The sequence below is a fragment of the Nesoenas mayeri genome, assembly GCF_963082525.1.
Source record: "Nesoenas mayeri genome assembly, chromosome: 4".
Classification (NCBI taxonomy): domain Eukaryota; kingdom Metazoa; phylum Chordata; class Aves; order Columbiformes; family Columbidae; genus Nesoenas; species Nesoenas mayeri.
Window position 1 is genome coordinate 42,878,358 of NC_137540.1, and position 17,791 is coordinate 42,896,148.

Below are 17,791 nucleotides of genomic sequence, written 5' to 3' on the forward strand. Positions count from 1 at the left end.
TGCACAAGAGAACTTTTCAATTTTAGACCTGTCTTACACGCTGACCGATCCTTTTCACCTTGAGAAATTTTAATTCTCACGTATATTTTTCGGCGTCTGACCTTGAGGCATTTTGTACTATTTCTCTAATTATGCTTATCAAGTGGCATTGGGGGAACCCTTAGGGAATTTTGAGAAATCATTTTCACAAAGTTTGTTCTTTGATACAGGGTGTGCGAAGAATTAGTTCTTTTTTGGTGGGTTATGTTTAATTACAAGGAAATAATTGTATCCTGCATTTAGTAAAGTAAAGCCAGCATGCTTTTTTCATGCAGTAATAGTTGTCTTCTGCTATAAAATTAAGTTAATTCAGTAAAGTGTGCTTTATCTCAGGCTTACGATTTTAGTGCATTTTTTGTTCATGGCAAATTTGATTATTCTAAGTATGTTTGGGATTAAGGATGGCTTTATGAATTGAGCATGATAATTGTTTAGTTGATCCTTGTTTCAATGCCTTATGTTTCAGTCTAAGCATGAGGATGTTTGTTTTGTTATGAGGAATTATTGCAAGAAGTCAATAGGCTGAAGGAGGACAAGCTAGGATGGAGAAACTGGCAAATACAGAGAGGTGCAATTACCAGAAAAGGAAAGAAAAATATTTAAAAGTATACATAGCCAGCAATAATAAGGAAGGGTGAAAATTACAATACATGTTAGAAAAATACATAAATTGGAGAATAAAATAAGCATAGCCTTTCTCTCGAGAAAGCTATTTAAGTCATAGGATTTTTTTTCTAAGAGTAGACTGCACACAGTACTGAGAAATAAAAGTGAGGAGAGGGATAATTTAGTACGTCTTTTCTATCTCTAACTTATAGCCGTAGCCTGTAAGTGAAATTCAGTTGAACATGAAACCTGCACCGCAGAAAGAAGCGTGGTGAGTGCTTCACTGTGTCCTGAACAGTGAAGCGGGAGTAGCTGGGCACATGATGGCCCACTGCAGCCTTGGGGAGATCCAATTAGGATGTTCAATAACTTCCTTACATTAATTTTGTATAAAAATTTTAGTAATGAGTGCAGAGTGGTAAAGAAGACAGTGCACATGTGAAACATCTGAGAACCCTTGCATATGGTGGATCACAGTTGAGTGTAGGCATTATTGTACTTTGTAATTTTTTTAAGTTGCATAGTGCCAATGCAGATCTTGTCAAGCCTGCATTTTGTGGTGGGAAATACAGTCACTGGCAACCACCTTGTACAGCAGATAGGATGCCAAGAGGCCCATCATCGCCTGTTGAGCTTGGACAGATCCGCAAGCACAAGTGTCTGAAAATCAGTATTTCCTCTTTCTGAGCTTTCTCTCTCTTGCCAAGATTAAACCTGTGACAGCCCCACAGAGATATTTGTTGCTGCTCTTGATATTGTTAATATTAAATATTAAAATTAAGTACAAAATATTAATATTTTAGTAGTCATATGAGTATCCACACATCTTTAGAGCTTCTTTGTACTAAGCACTTTTCAGCAGTATAGAGGCACAGCTTTGTCCTGAAGAGCTTGTAAGGTAAAACAAAGGATGTATAAAAAATGGGGAAGGGTGACAGAATCACATATCTGTATTATAGATTTTGATTTTAATTTATGAATAAAATACCCAGTGTTGTTCTTTTCTCTTCAACCTGGCTGTTGGTTGGGTGATTTGGAAGGAGAAGCCATAAATAGATGTATGTTTGTGTTTGCTTGCCCTTCCTCCGTACTTTTGCACATTTCTGTAACTTATAAAAGCTCATAGCTTCTCAAATTAAAAAAAAAAAAAAAATTAGACGCAATATTCAAAGAGATCAAAGAGAGTGAAATTTATAGGTCACATTCCTGGCTGCTCCTATCATACTTTACCATCTAGAGAATATTCCAATGCTAGAAAAAAATGCCTTTTATAGCTAAATTTTACTGTCTTTAGTCAAACTGATGACAGTACAAATTGATGCCAGATCCAAATCCGGGATCCAGATTTACTCTAGTTGTTTGAAAACAGATGCTGATTCAAATTAGTGCGTTTAACAACTAGAAGTAAAATGCCGTTGTCTGGTGGTCAGGTGTTAATTTGGAGGCCTTATGGGTGTGGAGTAAACTGCTCCAAGGGGGAGCCTCTGCTGTGCCACCTGTGGCTGCACTCACAGGAGACGCAATGTTGGAAAGGCACAAGTAGGAGGCCATTGCAAGATGATGGTCCTGCAAAACGGGCTAGCGTTGGTGAGCTGCGGCTTTGGAGGGCCCCATCCAGGAGGGTGATCTGTCCATCAGGACAGACAGACGGAGGCTGGGCTGTGGTTGCTTGCAGTTGCAGTGATGGGGAAGAAAATTTGTTGTTTAAGATGATCTGAGGCTAGTCATTTTTTTCTGACTTCTTTGTAGTGCTGGCTGAGCAGCAGCTGCTCTGGGAAGAAAAATTCCTTAATTTGTAATGACTTGTGAGGGTTATTAGAGTCCCTAATATGCAATGCCCACTTTGATGACCCAGGTTGTCCACAGAAGAACTACACAGTTCATTCATACAAAATATACACGCAATAGAAATATATACATAAATCGAAGTAAGAAATGTCATAGACTGGTAGGACGTGGGCCTGGAAAGGGCAGCAGAGACTTTGGCTTTCATCAGGATTTCTTCTGCTACTGAAGGAGTACCTGAATGTACAAAGATAGAGGGCAGCCCCCTGTGTGGGTGTCTGGCGGAGCTGCTGCCTAGAGGCAGGCAGGTGATTCACTTCTGTGTCTTAGCTGCCTTAATTTGACTTGTTATCTAGCCCAGATATGCTGGTCTCTACTTCTGTATGCACGTGGCTTTGAAGGTTTCGTCCTTCTGTGTTTCTGTGCTTGGGAGTCCTTACTTACAGGACTTTTTTTCTTCTCCCCTCCTCTTACAAAGTAAAATAAGTGAATCTGCTCCATAAAATTAACAATAAAACTGCAATTGAGATTGTTTCCTTTTGTGTTTTTACAACAGTATGAAAAGTTCCTCACCAGTCTCCCTGGCCTGCTGGCAGGCATGTCTGGTTTGTATGGCACTCCTGCCTCTTTCCTTTTTCTCGCAAAGGGACCGAATCCATCCATACTTCTGGCTTTTCTGAACACTTACTGTTCCATGGGGTTTTCCAATTTGCTTTCTTCTATTAACTAGAACCTCTCATATCAGTTCTGTAGAAGTTCATAATTTCTTGAAGTGTTTCTGATTTTTGTGTAGCCTAAATATGAAACAGTGATATTTGAAATACTGTCTTACTCTGGTTATTGACTATATATTTTCATGTATAGCTATTTCTAATGTCTGTGATTTTGAATTGAGTTTTTGTAACACTCTAACCTCTAAAGATTAAAACAGTCATCTTGTCCTATATGTAGCTGCTGCATAGTGACATCTCTTTTTACATGCAGTCGCAAGCAGTGTCAGCATTTTGTATTCTGTGTCTGATAAGAAAGTCCCTTTGTGAAGGCACTAGTTAGTGTTTAAACTCCTTTGATTATTTGGTGTTTCTAAGTACTGCACATTTTTTAATCACTTTGCTTACGGTTACATCAGACTATGGTATTTTTATTATGTCTTGCATTGACTCATATTATAGCAAATCATATAGTTTTGTAGACTCTTCTGTCACAGTCCTTGAAATAAATCAATATGAATAAGGTTTACATCTACATGATGACAAATGGGACTGCACTATTTTCAAATTGATGTCTTCTCAAAGCAAAACAGGGGTGAAGCGAAGCAGTGTGCTACTCACACAAGCTTGTTATGGTGTCATTCATTTTTTTACTTCAGTTACAATGACTGATCATCATAATTTTGTAATAATTTTTTAAATGTGCATGGCTCAGCTTCCCTAGCTCTTTCCATTGCTTCTATTACTATATATTAAGCAATTCCACAGTGTCCTTCATGTGTTTCCAGCTTATTCTTCTCATCTCTGCACCAACCAGTGTTCCTGAGCTCTGCAAAGTATGGCAGAGCTCACTGGAAGCCTGTCACTGTGCTGTAGCTGTTGAGACACAAGGTATTGATTCCCCAAAACACTATTTATGTCCTGTGTTGCTACCCCTTGTGCTTTCTCCTTGGTGGGGTCTTCCTCCACCACCTTCCACACTTCTGGCAATATGTGAACTTTGTGTTCGTGTATTTGCTAAAGAGCTGGAACAGGGAGCTGTAAAACAATTTAAGTGAACTTTGTGCTCTTGACATTTGCTCAGTCACTAGTGCCCTAAGGGATATCTTCGTGGAGCTTTTGTTTCCCCTTTCAGAGTTAATCAGACACATAAAGACTATTTTGTCTGGAGACCTACAACCACTGGAAAGCAACAAAGGATCAGCACAAATCACTAAACTTCTTACGGCATATAAGAATTGGTCGTCTCATTAAGTATTTATATATGCTTTCTTTCTTTTTCCTGCAGCTGTCATATTTCTCATAGGAGACACAGTACCTTATCACCACATCCACTTGTCTTTATGCCTCTGTGAAGCTGCAGTGGGAAGCTCAAGCTTTTTTTAGTGAGTCAGACACAGTAGAACTGCTTTTAGTTACAGCATTTTGCAGTCTTGCAGGAACATATTCTGGGTGTGAGCTGTTTAGATTCTGTTTGCCTAAGCATGAGCTGGCTTTCATAATTCATTATTCTTTGCGGTATCTGAATTCTGGGGATTTTGTTCCTGGTGTTTTGGTTTGTGTTTTTTCTTGTTTGACCTTTTGGTTGGTTGGGTTTGGGGTTTTTGTTGTTTTGTTCTTGTTGTTATTAGACTTCCAATCTGCATGATTAACATGGGGTAATAATGAGACGTTTCCCTTTTGCGGTCTTATTTATTTTCTGAATAAAGGATTTCAATCATGAGAGATTAATATCTGGTTTTGTACAGTTTCATGCATCCACTGCTTTGCAGGTTCCTGTACTCTTTGCATTGTTCTTGGTGCTGAGCGTCATTACAGCCTAGATTGTGTTGGCAGTGAGCGCATTGCTCTTCTGCCATCTGGGTCACTTGGTATTGAAGAAGTACTAAGCTTCAGTGTATCCCAAAGAGTACTTTCTGACCCAAATGGAGAAGTAAAAGTACAGATCTCGGAACCTTGCTGCAAAAAAGGAGATAAATTTGTCTTCCAGCAATATCTATATGTAGTGAAGACTTTTTATTTTTTTTAACCTGTCTCCACAGGATGAAATATTAGAATGATGTTTTCTGTGTTCTTTAGCATTTGAGGGTCAGTGCAAAGCTGTGCTCTGTTTTTCCCATGGTATTGTGTATTGGATGTTCTGGCTTTTCAATTTCATAAGTTATTCTTATATATATACACGTATCTGTGATCTTTTCTAGCCTTGTTTAGAAACCTTATAAAATCTATTAGAGGAGATGTATACAGGGCTCAGTATACAACCACAGCTGCCCATGGTGCAGGCCCAAAATTAGTGAAGTTTTCTCGTGTTTCTGTGTCTTGGATTTTGTAAGGAGGATTGCTGGCTGCTCCCTCCTGTAACTTGATGTGAATGTATGTATTTCACTAACACTCCGAGGACGAGAATTCATTCCCTGCTTCAGGTCTCTGCCAGCATTCTGACTTTTTATCCCAAATGTTTGAAAACTGTGTTTCGTTTTCTGATGTGTTCTACTCAGTATTGCTATTGGACCTTTCTGATAAGCTGCAAGTGGAAAATTTTGACCCTGTTTTTATCTAATGTCTCTGTATTTCGAACTACTGTCATGATGCAGTGCAACTATTAAGTAATTTGCTGTGCTTCTAACCTCTCTAACATACTACTAGAATTTATAATTTTATATTTCATTGTATTTTCTGAAGTTTGGCCAAAAACTGGCTATTTCCATACTCTCAAAAGACTTTTTTTATGTGTATGATACTGGTATTTTGACTTTTTTTTTTTTTTTTCCCCACTTTCTATTTGAATGAGTTGATTTTATTCTGATGTCTGATACTCTGCTTTGTGTGGAAAATTCAGTGAGTAGCTTGTCTGAGAAATTTGCACTAAAATGCAAGTAGATGAGATGATTTCTCTGAGTAAGCCAAAATATGTTGCATAAAAGAAAATCCTTGTCAGAGAAACCTGCAGAGAAAGTTGTATATCTGAAATCGTGAAAGACAGTTTCAGTTGTCAGCTATTTTGAAGAAAAAAAAAAAAGTTGAGGCTAGAAAATAAAGAAAACAAGAAGAAAACAAGCATCAGCAGTTGTTATAATAAATATTTGTGTATGATTCCACTTTTTCTACCCTGTCATAGGTCATGAATGTTGGCAGCGGCCAATAATACTGAATTTTTACATGAGTTTTACTAGAACCTTTTCCAGTGCTGAAAAGTTGTTTCCAGAGTGGTTGTCTAGATCCATTGCAGCACTTGAGTCATTAAATTCTCTAATCTGGCAGTACGTGGGTGAAATTACATTAACAGGACTTTAAAAATGCGCTTAAACTTAGGGCTAAGAGTGAATTAGGTCCTGTGTTCTGGGCACAGCAGACTTGAATGGCTCCTTTGAAGGAATCCTACCCTAGAGGGCTGAGCAACTTCATGCTCATTAAAAGTAAGAATCATAACCTGACCTTTGGCAATAGATTCTGTACGTATTTGAGCTTTAGATGCTGCAAATAAATGCAGTGCTTCAGATGCTGGTGCAATTCATATAGAGTAATGAAAGGAAAACTTGTCTCCTTCGAAGTAAAGACATTTTCGTTCCCACTGCTGCTACTGCTATGCATTCAGCTGTGAGGGCATGAAAGAAAGTGACATTACCAGGGTCAGCGAGACCTTAGGGACTGCTGTTATTTTAACTAGTGTGACTGAAACATGCTCTGAACAAGGTGAGAGGACAGTAGTAGTCTAGAAACCTCTTGTAGCTGCCCCTTTCTCAGCGACGCAATTGCTAGTGGGAAATGTCACCGACATGACTTGGTGCATCAGCAGCCTTTACGGTCCTGGGTGGCTGCAGGTAGCTCTAATTATTTGTTCAAGTCCTCTGATAGCACAGCGGGTGGTGTCCCATAACCCTGCCTCTCAGCTTCACAATTTGCTTCCTGCTCAAAGGTGAGAGAAGGGCTATTGAACAAGAGCTGTAGGATTATTGGAGGTGTTGAGAGGAGCTGCTGCCTAGAGGGAATGACAGTTTGTTTTGTAAAGCTGTTTGTATTTGAAAGTGCATTTTAGCAACCATTTCCGTATTATCTTCACGAAATATTTGAAGCTGTATCTGCTGCTTGGGTGGAAAACGGCTATAAAGTAATCTCAAGATAGTTACCAGACCTTTGTGGCTTTTTCCCCTTCTCTCTTTGTCCTCTTTTTGTCTTCCAAATTGCATTTTCTGAGAATTAAATAATAATGGACCTGTTTTGTCAAAAGTCCCTAGCTGCTGCAGTATTAGAGCTCACAGAGAGTGTGGGAGTTTCGTAGCAATACATTGTATTTCTGGTCTGATAATTCTCGGCAGCAAAAGTATGATTTCAGTTGCTCAAATCTCGGCAGCCATATTTTCAGGTAATTACTGGGAAAAAAATTATCTTACTGTATGGGAAATGGTGATGAATGTCCTCTAATTTTCAAGTACAAGTAAGTTTAGAGGATGGCTTGTATAATATGGAGATTTGTTGCTCTTATACGATGGTTAGATAAGTTATATAATAGTCTTTGAGATGTTATTTCATCTGCCTGATCAATTTCTGTTAAGTTTGGGAGCTTTTATTCTGTTGGAATGTATAACTGATTTTTCACAGTTATATGTTTATTTTATTTCCTTCCCTCTTCCTTTTTTTTTTTTTTTCCTTTTTTCCTTTCCTTTTCTTTCTATCTTGTTATATGTATACAGTCATTGTAGAAACAGAATTTACAGTGTTTTGTTAGTGTCTCTAGACCATGTTGTGTGTAATACTATAAACACAGTAGCAGCAAATCATGTGATATTTTTAGGGAAGTGTTGCATTAATAATTAGTGCAGATATTAAATAGTAACATTGTCATGTACCTCTGATCTTGACAGATACTTGGACATAATTGTAGCCTGTCTGTAAAATTTTTGTATCTCATATTTAAGAAATAAAACATGAAATTACCATATAATAGCCAGTGCAGGTAAAATTGGTTTGTTTGTTTTAACACTGTTAGGACTTGCTAACATCGACTTTGATGCTTACCAGTTTATAAATATTTTCTAATTCTGATGAGGATTGACTGTGTAATAATTTTTACACTTTTTCAAAAATGGAAGAATAAAAAAGATATTAATTCTGATTTGGGGAGTGAGCCAGGATTCAGATCCAGGTTACTTTCTGGGCTTTTTTGGAGGTGACTTCTGACTTTAGGTATACTGTTTATCCTCCCATCTTCCGAAAGGCTTAGGTAAGCAGCCCCAAACCTTTGTTTCTCTCCTGTCAGTGTTCTCCGTAGTTGGTGGCAGGGACATGCTCTGCCTTGTTGTCTCTTTAAGGTCCTACAGATTTTTCGTTTAGCCCTGCCTAAGTGCCACAGCTTCAATTAGGAGGAAAAGGATTTCCTTTAATAATTAAAAAGGGTCGTGTTTCCTCTCCTGGTGCTGATTTAAATGAACAGGGAGTTGTGCTGAACTCTGTGTCACTGGTGAGTGAGGGTTGCAGTCAGACAACGCCCGCTGGGAGCAGCTGAGCCACGTAAGGGGTTTCTGCTGCCAGCTGCTTGTCCCAGCCTTTGTCCTGCTTGTGACAGTGAACTGCCCAGGTAGCTGCTCCATAAGCTGGCCTCTCCAGACAGTCCCCATTCCCTCAGACATTTCCAATAACAGAGCCTTTTTAGCTTGTCTTTTTGACATCGGGAGTTAGGAAATGAGTGTGTGGTTGTGATGCTCAGGGGTGATGTTCCCCCTGCTGACGAGCAGCTGGGAGCAATAACCTCTTCACCCCACTCAGATGCATCTAGGGCAGGCATCTGATGATAGCCTTAGGCAGTCAGAGCTTTCTTACCACTCGAGAGCCTCAAGGGATTTTGGCTGGTCTCATTTGTGGGTAGTGAATGGCCTGGAGATGCATTATATTCAGTAAGAGTAAGATAAAATAATGATAAGATATTCAGTAGCAAAATTCAAGGCAGCCTTGCAGCTTTGCTGGTGAAAACTTGGACCTCTCCGAGTTCTCAGGCACGTAAGGTAGGGTTCTTTTGGATACAGTTCCTGCACTGAGGCACAGAAATTCCCGTTGTAAGCATATACAGTTTTTTTATAGCTCTCATCTGAGATGCAGTCTTGCCACCTGTGTATAGGCAGATGACTTAACTGTGATTTAACTGTGTACCTGAGGTATATACTTGTGAGCAGACTATGCAGTGGCTCATTTTCTCCTTCATTACAAACTGAAGTATGTTGCATGCTCATCAGGCAACAGAAATAATCTGCATAACTATTCGTAATAGAACTAAAGAAAAAACAGCTTTAATGTTTCAGGAGGAATATTCTCATTATAAATCAAAACGAAATAGAAGTCCTCGAAATTTTCGTGATCTATAATTTAAAAACAAAAAAAACCAAACACTGTAATTAATTGGAAACATTTCCTAAATAAAATTTTGAAACTATTTGTTTAGATATAAACTATATAAAATAACTTATAATGCTGATTAGATTACATTTGGAATCAATATATTTTAAATGGGCAAATAGGAATATTTCTGAGATATTTGAAACTGATCACAGAAGAAATGCTGTGGAGTGCACATCGTTGTAGTGTTTCCAGAAAGCTCTACAAGTGTCACCTTCAAAATGAAGGGGCCTTTAGGTATCACATTTGGGACTTTTAAATCCCTTTTGGAAAGGGGGGGGTTGATATAAAAGCTGGAATAGGAGTAGTACAGGGCTACAGACATTTTTCAGTATAACAGCATTTCAAAATGCTTACTGTCTGCAGCTACAGATTTACAAAATACTGTTTCAGAATACGTGGTGTTGGGTTGATTGGCAAAAAGCATGTGCCATGTTGCATAACTGAACCTTGATAATTAGGTTCCCTACCTCCACTTTGCTCGCCCATGTTTTTTACTCTGGTATCTAAGTGCTCTAAATGCCGTGGCATAAAATTATAGTGAATGGAGCTAAAGAAAAATGTCTATTCTGAAAGCTTGTGACACAGTTTTTTAGCATCACTTCTCATTACTTTGGACTTGATCAAAGCAAAAAGCAATCCCTCCTTACCTGACTGTTGTAGATTACCTTTAACAAGGTGGTGGTGTGTGGGAGGTGCACACTTACATGTTTCCTTCAGAAACCACAAGTACATGCCGATATGGACAAGAGGATTCTGATCCATTCATTTCACATACTTGTCAGTTAGAGCATCTCCCTTTGTGATACTTCAGTCTGTGCTTTAGAGAGGTTGCACTAGGCTGGGTTTCAAAGGTTGAAGTAAAATTCTCTTAGCATGTGTTTTTGTCTGTGTAGGCAATAATTTTGTTGTTTTGGGGGGAGTTATAAATGGGAGAATAACATTGCATAATTTCCTTTTGTGTGGCAAAACATGCATGTTTAAAAACAAAAGCATTTTCCATACTTTTAGCTATAAGACATTTGGCTATTTGTACAAATTCTGTTGTACTGAAGGAGTGGGGAAAGGAGGAAAAGGTATTTCATTCTACCAAAGCTACTCTGCCCTCTGAGGAGAGGGTGATCCTGCAATTTCGTATTCAAGCTTTTAGCAGTGCCCGTCAGTGTTTGTTATGATCTCCTGAGGCTCCACTATGAGTCACCTTATTTTATGGGATATTGGCATTGTCTGACAGGGTTATGGTAGAACTGCAGGCCACTGCCTTGTTGTGCCTTTGGGGAACGGTCCTATTGTGGCAACATCAGCCCGAATGGCCGTGCACTGGAGCCGCAGGAAGCAGCGTCCAGCTGAGTTGGGGCCCAAACTGGTCCAGGCTGACCTTTTTTTTTTTGTTTGTTTCTTTTTTCTGCTCCCACAATATTGTTCAATATTGAAAATAGTGATTTACATGTAGAAAAACATAAAGTATGTTATTTTTCTAAAATTATAGGCTGCATGCTTTGTTGTAATACATGGCTTTTTTTTCCAACTGTGTTAAAGGGGTGGTTGTTTTTCAGTTTAACAAGACACGTTTCTGCCTTTTCCACTCAAGGCTGTTGGCAGAAGTGATTGGGCCTGGGAGACTTAGCTGACCTGAACCTTCATTTTCAGTTTTGATAACTTTGCCATACAAATCTTCAAATTTGTTGACTATGTTGCATTAAAAAGAAAAGAGGAAGCAGACAAAGTAGAGAAAGCAGCGATCTTTACAGCAAAGACACTCCTACCAGAATGAAGGGTTACAGACCAAGAGTACTGATTTGTATCTGGAACAATTACCACTGCTTTCAAAATAGAAAAATCCTTAAAATTCACTATAGCTCTTCACAAGAGCAATGATTGAGAATTTTCCCTAGTGCTGCAAATGGTTTGCTACTCCTCTGAAATCCAGATCTTTGGCAAGTGCGTTGAAGGAAGTCTGTGGAAAGCTCATAGTGTCCAGCTTTAAAACAGGCAAGGGTGCTGGGCCTGGGGAGGGAGGGACAGGAAGATTTTTCTTATTATGTGTTGGAATTTTTATTTTGTTTTATTTTTTTTTAAGGAATTAAAGATAAAAGGAAAAAAAAATCTAGTTAGCACATCTGTAAGTAGCTGCATCCTTGAATTAAATAAACTTCCCTACAGGCACACAGGTCTGCCCACATGGAAGAAAATGTGGGATTGAGCCACAGTTAGAAGACTCAGAATATTAGTTATATTAATGAAAATCAACATAAAAATAAACTAAGTTAAAATTATGCTGTTAAAATTATTTGTTTGTTCACTGTATTTTTTCATTTTCTTTGTGCTTCACACCCACATCCCCCGGGAGTTAGAAAAAACTGTTGTCTGGTCTTGAGAACAAAGCTACAGTTATCCGCTTCGAAGAAAATCATCTTTGTGAGCACAAATGAGATCTTTGAGCATTTAAGCTAAGGTGAAGCAGGTAGTCTTATGTATGAAAACAGAAATCGAACTTGTGGTTTCTGAGAACACTGTAGTTTTACTTTGATTTTCTAATATTTTTATCCTGAATGTTGAGTTAATAAATTTTCTTAAAAGCCGAATGGCTGACTGCAATATGGAACATGTTTATATATAAAATGCGATCTCAAGTCTGTCTGCAGAACAGAGGAAGAATTGTTTTGCTTGTGACTGAGGCAGTATGGCTTTTGAGGCTTTTTCTTTCCAGTCTTTTTCCTAGTTTTATGCCTGACTTTTATAGTTTGGAAAGATTTGTTTGGTTTTTTTGTTTGTTTGACTTTTTAAAATAATAGTTTGTTAAACCTTTGAAGAACTTATGCTGGCTTCTGTTGAATGGATTGTAAATGTCTAAACCACAAAGTATTTTGATACTACACTCTGCCTAAGATGGTCAGTCCAAACTAACCTGGCCTCAAATGTAAACTGTTGTGTTCTGTCTGGCTGGCCTAAGGGAGGTGCATGAGCAGAAGCAGGCAGGCCTCATAGCCTGCTGAAGAAAAAGAAAGTATTCAGCTTTTTTCAAGCTTTTCCTTCTTGTCTGGTCATATGGTCAACCAGGCTTGCTAAAAAAGCTTCTGTGTCCTTTGCTTGCTGAAGTAGATAAGTACCTGGCAAGTAAGTGTGTAGTTTAAAAAAACCCAATACTCCTTTGGTTTTAATGGAACCAAATAAAATAAGTGGCTAATCTTGTTGAGTATACCAACTTCCAGAAGCGTAACTAAAATTCAGAAATAGCAGCAAGCATACTACTTAGGTACTATACTGTTTAAGCTTGTTTTCTTTTAGTATTTTTAATGGATATCTCTATCTCCATTAGCATTTCCCCCATTTGATAGTATGATCAGGTAACATAGGGATGTGCAGAGACAGACTCGGATTCTTTTTTTTAAACACAGTTCCAATATAATAGCTTGTAGCCTATAAAATGTCTTTTCTGCCCAATACATCCCAGTACATTTTCAAACAGGAGCTTTGTGTTTCAAATTTGTGTTTGAATTTTAATGTAGTAAGATGGAATGTCTTGAAAAGAGCAGGAATGGCTTATTTTATCCATATCTGATTGTGACGGAGAGGAAGAAAAGCCTACTATCTAATCAGATATATTTTTAGCAGGCTTCCATAATTGGCATGAGACCCTCAATCTAAGTACTCATTTCAGAATGAAGATGAGCTCATCATTTGTTCACTGGTTAGCTGGAGCATAATTTCAGTTCACACAGAGCTTTATGATACCCTTTCATTTAGGGGCTGGTGCCTAAACAAGATCCAAGTCTCTGATATCAGTTCGTATAAGAAATTGCTTGCTTGTTTAATCTAAAAATTGCAGTAAATAAAATAATAAATTTATTCTGGTTTTATTTTTTAAATTAGCCTTATTGTCTGCTTTGTTGTAGGATTGTTGCTTTAATGTAGCTAATTTGATTTATAACTCTTAGAACATGTATGTTTTGATGCTGCTTCTCCACATACTGCTACTCTGAGTAGACCCAAATACATGTTTAATTCATCCACAAAGAAGTTGGTGTACACGTATCCAAGCTGCTGCCCAAATGAAAAATAATGCAATCATAAGAAAGGCTTAGTAGCCTGCACTGAGCACTGCACTGAGGAAGTTAAACTGATCGCAAGATACAAGCTACTGTTTTGCACATTTGGCGTTGGGTCGAATCGTAGAAATAAACTGGCTCCCTCAAATAGCTTTTCTTCTGTTTGTGCTGCAGTCCTCTGTACTGGAGAAATGATCAGAGATAGTTCTGACAACTACAGCCTATTGAGAACGTTCCCCTGTATTTTAATATTTAATTCAGGTACATTTAAATAACTGTGAAAAAACTTTCTTTACAGTTGTGGTCCAAATAAGTGGGTTTTTTAACTAAGGATCTCAGCTGCGCTTGGTGCCAAAATGCACTTAACATATTTTATATGATAAATGCACATGCTATATTAGTATTTCAAGTTTTACAATTAGATGGCAGCTTTGTCATGTAGCAGTGTTTAATTGTGAAATTATCAACTGTCCCTTCAGCTGCTTACAAAGTACTTATTTTCTAAAGCATTAATCTTATGAACCAAAAGTTGCCGAGGAAAGTGTCACCTGTGGTGGTAGGGTGAAATAAGCGAAGCTCATAGCTGGGTGTGTTCATTGTGCGTTCCTAATGAGAATCTCCATATTCACTGTCAGACTTAATTAATGTAGTTTGAGAGGTGTCTTGCAGGTTAGTTTTCAATCAGTGTTCATCCGTCATCCATCAGCTACTGCAATTGTCTCCTGCTTACTTACTATGATTCCTCTCAACCTTTTAATCAAAACCAACCCAGGCAGAGTAATTGTGAGTATACAGTGGGTGACAGTAGCTCAGGAAACTCTCCCAAGCTTTAAGTCTTCTCTGCTGCTTCAGGAAAAACTCAAACGTCTTCTGTGTGCTCCCGTTGGGCTCTGAGACTGGAGAAAAAGGCTGTTGGACCCTAAATATGGCAACAAATAAAACCCTAGTGCTGGGAGTTATTAGCACAGAGGACTTTTTATTTTTGTGGGTGTGTTGGTGGTGTGGATTGGTTTGGTTTGGTTTGGTTTGGTGTATGTTTGGGCTTGGGGGCTATGGGTGTGGTGGGAGGGGATGTTTGTTGTTTTGTGTCACCAAATTTCACTGCAGTTCTTTAGGTGGAGTAGCACTTTGGTTCTCACTGAGCTGCCCTTGTGCTTTGAGCCACTGTTTCTACATAGATAAGTGTTCGATAACTGGGCAGTTGTGTGTCCCACTTCAGCAAAGGTTGCAAGGAGTGTGTCTGCAGGCTGAATATTGCTGAGTGACCTACACGGGGCTTGTATCTCAGCTGCCCAACTCTGCCCCGTGCGAGACTGGCTCTTCTGAATTAGAGGATTTTTGCTACCTTTTCTGATAGCCAAGAAGTCTTAAATGGCAAATCATCCTCTTCTCTTTGACAAGTGATATGTAGTCATCTTGTGTGTAGTTTTTGTGTGTGTGTTCTTGTTGTTGTTTTTGATTTATTTAGATTTCCAATTAGAGGAAAAGATTTGTGATACAGATCTTAGGGCAAAAATACTTTCAGACTCATTTGTGTGCTTTGATCTGACGTAATGTGCCAAAAGTAATAAAAGATTAAATGGCCACAAACTTTAATGTCAGATTTAGTAGTCATTAAGGTCTTTCAGGTATTCTGTAATCATTAATTCAGTTCTTGGTTCATTAAAAATACATATTTGTTTAATTTGCAATTACATTGGGACTTAAGAATTATTTTGTTAGTTGCAAAACTTCTGTGTCCTCTGTGTCATAGCTGCCATTAAGCATTTCCAATTACAACATTTTTTACAAGGCACAGTCACTCTTGTATTTTAAAGTTCTCTTTCCTCAAATAAAAAGTGCAACTAAGAGACCTTCATCAAAAGCACTGTATGCGCTATGGATTTCCGTGTGCCTGAGAGCAAACTCCCTTTTTTCCTCACTCCCAGAAACTCGGGCATGACACTGATATTTCATTTTACTTTTTTTCTGAAGATTTTTTAAATTACCTTTTAGTGGAAATAGCAAGGTGAACTTACTGAGGAGTGATGTCATGGCTCATGGTACTCTAACTTGGATTAATGTCTTGACAGAGTATCTTTACCAGAGTATCTGTGGCTTTCTCTTTTTGTTGTGTTATCTAGCTGTTGAAGGGTAAATAAGTTAACTGAATATTCAATGTAATCAGCTGGGTGTTGTATTCAGGTAATCATTCGATCAGTACAGTCACATAGGTATTTTAGAAAATATGTTTATTATGAGAGAATCTCTACAGTAAAAAGATGATCAAACTATTTTTTGTTGTTGTTGGCAAACTACAAATGGTGCTGAAAAAATGAGATGATATACAAAAGGACTTTATAAAAAGTATGGACATTTCTTAGTACCTTGTTGTTTAGAAAACCAGAGTACCTATTGAGTACTGTGAGCTGAAATAGGAGACCTGAGTGCAGGACTGAAAATGACCGTATCTAGAACAACAGATGAGCATCGTATGCTTTCTAGAGTTTAAATACCTAATTTAATATTAGTTCTATGATTTAATAGATTTTTTTTTTAATACAATAAACTGAAAATTACCTTTTACCACTCCCCCCACACACAAAAAAAAAAAAGGGGAGGGGGGAGAAAAAAAACAGTCCCTTTCTCCACTGTGTTTCATTGCTTTAAGTAAGTTTTGAGGAAGATCTGCTAAGATCTGCTAGTATAAAGCAGAGTTTCCTAGATTCTGAGACTTTGTGTTTAAAAACAATTTCTCATATATAATGCACCATAATTAAAGGGTGCCCATACATTCACTATTAAAAAAACAGTTGTTCACTAGTTGCAATGCAGCCACAGAATCCTGGAGATGGGAGCAGTCACACATCTGCAATTAAAAAATATAGAGTGGAACAACAGTTGTGTGGCCTGAGTTTAACTCTTAATTTCAAAATCACCTGTTTGATTTTAATATGTCTCTTGGTAGTCTTCATAAACTTTAGGAAGCTCATTTTTAGAGTGCTATTATTTCACATTTCTTAATGGTTTTCAGTGCATCCTTCAAAGAAGCATATACATGGTATGATCCATGTATATACATGTATGAGTATTCTCATTGATTTATGTGGCTACATACATAAAATATTAATACCTTAATAGAGACTAAAAACAGTCTTTATTGAGTTAAGTTGTGAATGTGGACACTGGGTTACGCAGATGATTGATGGTTTTCTTACCACATGTAATAGCCTAACAGAATTTCACAAAACCTTTGTTCACACGCTTCAAAATTACCAGAATGTTGCCTTAAAGTAAAGAACAGATAGTTTAATCTGAAACTGCTGCTTCAGTATTTCAGGGAGATTTTCGTAAGTGTTGGTTCAAAGAATAGGTGTGGAATTCAAGGGAATTTGTAAATAAACACTGTAGATGTAGTTGCATATAGACTGTGAAATATGCTCTTGTATTCATTTTGTTGAATCAAATTCATTAATTGCATCTTAATTTGTTTGGGTTTTTTAACAAACACTTTCCGACAGAGAAATTGGAAATAAATTTAATTATAAAATATGATTCTATTTTATATATATGTTTTTTAATTATTATTATTACTTTTTTAAATTATTTTTTTCGTGTCTGGAAATCACCTGCAAGTATCTTCAGAAACAGTCACCATCAGATTTCACTATGTATTAAAAACCTTTCTGAACCTGCACTGCTGCCTTTTCCCCTGCCCCTTACACCCTCATGATGAAGTTACTGTTGCTTCCTCACCCTCTGACTTAGTGGAGTGAACTCTGCACCTCACCGATGGTGTTATACCACCCCTATGATGTGCATACTATATTTGTGTATTAGTATGAATTGGGAGTGTGGCCTTTCAGCAAACCTCCTGACTTGCCATGCTTTGATTCTCTCATGAAGTGCTATCAGAGCACTCATGCTGATGCCTGTCCGGGTGGCACGAAGCTGGAAAACACGCTTCAGAAGCGACTTCAGCTGCACACGTGCTGCTGTCCGCAGCACCACGCTGGAACCAGCCCGAAAAGAAACCCTGAAAATATGAATCACAAGGCTGTTGGGCTCTCAGCAGCAGCTGCTCCGCACAGCAGATCTGCTCCCATTGACATGCTTTGCGATGTCTAATATAGCCATGGCCCGTGAGACCCATGTCCCTCGTGGGAGACCTGTTTGCCCAGGGCTGCCTGGTCCTTCTCTGATCCTGCCAGTGCTTGATGGCAACACAATCATGAT

General features: G+C 38.2%; 1 protein-coding gene across 7 annotated transcripts in view; it reads left to right on the forward strand.

The window, feature by feature from the left end:
- Positions 1–17,791, forward strand: part of TENM3 (teneurin transmembrane protein 3) — a gene marked incomplete at both ends in the record, with an annotated part of 311,431 nt that overhangs the window by 102,131 nt on the left and 191,509 nt on the right. The window lies entirely within an intron of this gene.